The sequence below is a fragment of the Austrofundulus limnaeus genome, unplaced genomic scaffold (genome assembly GCF_001266775.1).
Source record: "Austrofundulus limnaeus strain Quisiro unplaced genomic scaffold, Austrofundulus_limnaeus-1.0 Scaffold112, whole genome shotgun sequence".
Classification (NCBI taxonomy): domain Eukaryota; kingdom Metazoa; phylum Chordata; class Actinopteri; order Cyprinodontiformes; family Rivulidae; genus Austrofundulus; species Austrofundulus limnaeus.
The window spans coordinates 58441-62276 of record NW_013952514.1 but is presented as its reverse complement, the minus strand read 5'-3'; the positions used below and the strand labels follow the sequence as shown (position 1 = coordinate 62276).

At 39.5% G+C, this 3836-nt stretch overlaps 1 long non-coding RNA gene across 1 annotated transcript; it reads left to right on the top strand.

Annotated features, from left to right (window-relative positions):
- Window positions 1–971: 971 nt before the first annotated feature.
- LOC106521591 (uncharacterized) lies at window positions 972–1724 on the top strand. Its single transcript, XR_001310682.1, has 2 exons — window positions 972–1581; window positions 1656–1724. It is a non-coding gene; the product is annotated as an uncharacterized LOC106521591 (long non-coding RNA).
- Window positions 1725–3836: the final 2112 nt, after the last annotated feature.

The following is a 3836-nucleotide window of genomic DNA, read 5'->3' as shown; positions in this document are numbered from 1 at the left end:
GTGTGTGTGTGTGTGTGTGTGTGTGTGTGTGTGTGTGTGTGTGTGTGTATTCGGGCATGCTGTGGTGTATTTGGACCTCGTCACAAACATTTCAGTCGCACGCCTCAGCGACCCGTGGGTGGATGAGCGTGTGTTTTCTGATGACGTCGAGGCCGTGTGCTTCCATGTCATCCGGGTGACGTTTGATCACTTCTCTGCCTTTTTCTGGACAAAAAGACAAACGGAAATTTTGATTTGTCTCCTTTTGTCAGACGTCTCCTGTCAGTATTGCGGAGCTGAGATCAGCGTGTAGGTGTACAAGTCATCACTTTGAAAAGAATGGTTCTGTTTTTAGACGTGGCCTGAACGAACTTTCTGTGACAGAGTTCAGCTGGTGTATCCTTTTGGAACGGTTTTATGTAAATGTCAAAAAAAAATGGAGCGTTAAAGGAGCAGTTTAACCAATTTAAAACCCAAAATATTACCTAGAAATGCCAGTGGTCTCAGTCAGTTATTTGCATCTTTGTTTTTGGATTTTGGATCATATCAACAAAGACTTTGAATACACCTGTTCCAGAACCAGTTCTAAGTGTTTCATCTGGCTCCGCCCACACCTGTATGTGTTAAAGCATGTTTGCACAAACAGGAGATTCCAATGAATGAATGCCATTAAAGCCTTGTTTTGACTTTCTAACGGTTTGTTTTGCTGAATTTAGTGGTAAAAAAAACAACCACTTTTTTTCCCAGCAGGATTATCAGCTGTGTACTGTATTCTGCACAACACAACTGATGGTCCCGACCCCATTTAAAAGGCAATAAATCCCACTTATTAAACCTGTCAGGGCACACCTGTGAAGTGAAAACCATTTCAGGTGACTTCCTCGAAGCTCATCAAGAGAATGTCAAGTGTGTGAAGCAGTAATCAAAGCAAAAGGTGGCTACTTTGAATAACTTAGACTATAAGACGTATTTTCAGTTGTTTCACACTTTTTTGTTAAGTATATAATGTCATGAATCCAGTCTGCTTTCTGCTTAACCATGTCATAGTCATGTCTCCCTGCTCATTGCTTCTGCCCCTCCCGTCACAGATCTCACAATCAGCTCATTCAACTCACCTGTGCTCCTCAGTACTTAAGCTCCTCTCTCCCACAGCATCAGCGCCAGATTAACAAACGGTTCTCCTAGTAGTTGTCCAGCATTCATGTCACGKCTTGCCTGCCTCGTATTGACCCTGGTTCTGCTCTCTGGTTTCACGTCTCCTGCCTTGTCCCTTAATGGTACCGTATCGGATTCTGATCTCCTGGTTTTGACCTCCGCCTTCTCCTCTGGACTGCCGMCTTTCGTCTTCGCCCCTGCCGGATTTGTTCAGCCATCTGCCTTCTGGATTCGGACCTCCGCCTGTGTACCCCGACAAAGAGTTAAGTCTGTTCCCATAAACCTGGTTGCTGCCTCTGATCTCATGTGTATGACCCAAAGCTGTTTCACGGATTCCCCAAGTGTAAACAAATTCGCCTCAAAGACCGGAAGTGACGTCACCGTACTTCGTCTAAGACTCTCAAAGTCTTTYAAGTTCACATCCAAGTCTCCACGCCGATTAAGAAGGTTAGTTGCTTTACTCTCCTTAAAAACAATTCCCCTGAAGTATTTAGCAACTAACCTGATTCTCTCCTGTGTAGAGCTCCAGATCCCGGTGACGTGTTCTACCAGTTCCAGCTGCTCTTACTATAATAAAACTCTTAAAACTATACAGGTGTCTGGCAAATCAGTGAAACTCATTTCACCAATCATTACATATAATTCCACATGTTTTGATGCCTTCAGTGTGAATCTACAATTTTATAGTCATGAAAATAAAGAAAACTCTTTGAATGAGAAGTCCAAATGTTTGTTCTGTACAGTTTATATAAGTAGTCAGAGGACAAACTTGAAAAATCTGATTATTGTATTAAAACAAAAGAAAAGGCTGAGGAGGCAGCACAACTTATAACAAGGTGAGTCACCAGGAACCAGAGGTACATTTACTTTGTTACAGTACTTCAATAATTTTCTTTAGAGGGGTCTGTAATTTTACTTTTATTTTGTTACAATGTAAACATAAAAATGATACTTTTACTACTTTAAAATTTAACCCCTCGTTACGATTTGTTTCTGCACTCTAAAAAAATGAAGCGTTAAATTTGCCAACTTGTCATCTGGTTCCACTAAATTGAGCTGAGTGTGAAGCAATTTACTCAACTTCCTTTAAAGGCAATCTGTAAATTACTCAATTTACTCAAGTTGGTTTAGTGGAAACTGATATGAAGAGCAAACTGTAACATGGCTGGAAACCAGCAATACACTGCTGGTGAGTAGTGATGAGGTACCAGAGACACCTGGACTGAAATGGAAATCATCAGATGGTTCTTGTGTGATACCTGGCCATCATTTGGGACTGAACCAGCTGATATTAATTTGCACTGACAAGGGGCAGGCTTGCTTTCTAATTACTGAGAGAGTTCAGCTGGTGTCTTGGCTTTCCATGCCTTTTTACACCTCCCTTTCTTCATGTGCTCAATACTTTTTCCCTGTGCCATTCCACATTGTTACAAATAACTTCATTTCTGGACATTTATGGTTTGATTTCTTTGTATGTATGGATCACTTGGGTTGTTGCCGACATCTGGTGAAAATTTCATGTCATTAGCACCTCTAGTAATATATTTACTGAGAAAAATGGTGATGTGTTCAATACTTATTTTACCCGCTGTAAGTGGGAATGGCAGTTGCTGAGAGGAGTCGACAACTGTGAATGATGGCACAAATGAAAACTGAGAAACTGAAATAAATGAAAACACAAGTAAAAGTTAACACAGAAGCCAGGTGACACAAATAAATCAAACCATAAAACACAAAGGATTGTAAATGGAATAAAAAACACAGATTTTTACACTTTTTAAAAATTCTGTATTGTTTTTGTAAAGTTTTCTTAACTATCGTTTACTTGGAAAAGGGATGGATGTTTGGACAGGACCGGTGTGCAAAAACACAACATCACAGATACACACAACTAATACCACCACACACACACGCACACTGCTACGTTTTGTGCATGTTCAAAACTGTCACGGACCTACCCCACAAAGCAGATTGGTGTCATCTTCACTGTTCATTTATTTTTATTTATTTAGATGGGTTGACTTTTTTAAGCTGCTGTATGTGTGTGTTCGTTTCTAATGTAAACCTAACTGTGAATAATAATCTTAACTCTCCTTTTTTTTTACTTTTTACACAAATCATTTGCAGCTGACAGTGTGGAAAAATGATGTAATCTAGTTATGAAAATGATCTCTTGCAAAAAAAAAGAAAAAAATCTGAAAAATCGACAGACTAATGTATCCCTCTTGTTGTAATAAACTATTTTCAAAGTCAAAGCACCTTTTATTAGTCTCCCTTGAGAAAATTTTTTGCTTTGGATAATGCTGCACACAATACGCAAAAACGTAAAACACGCACAATGAGCACACAAAAAAACTCACATGAATTACATTAAAAAGACCTGTCATCCTGCCACGCAGTTACCTAAATGGATTTATTATGAACATGTAAACAGTGGCACATGGGATGTATCAACGCCTTCTTATACTGTTTATACTGCAATATGGAAATCTTTAATATGTAGTGAGATAAGCTGTAAAGTAAGTCTTTATTGCACATTTTTATGTTTCCTAGTTTTTGTATTTGGAAGATGCGGAGCCCACGAGGGGACATGGGAGATTTTTTCTTTTGCGTTCCCACACAACAGTATTGCGTTACCTCGCAATACCTTTTGCGTTCCCTCGCAAAAGTAGTTTATCACTGTTGTGCCTGCCTGTTTATTA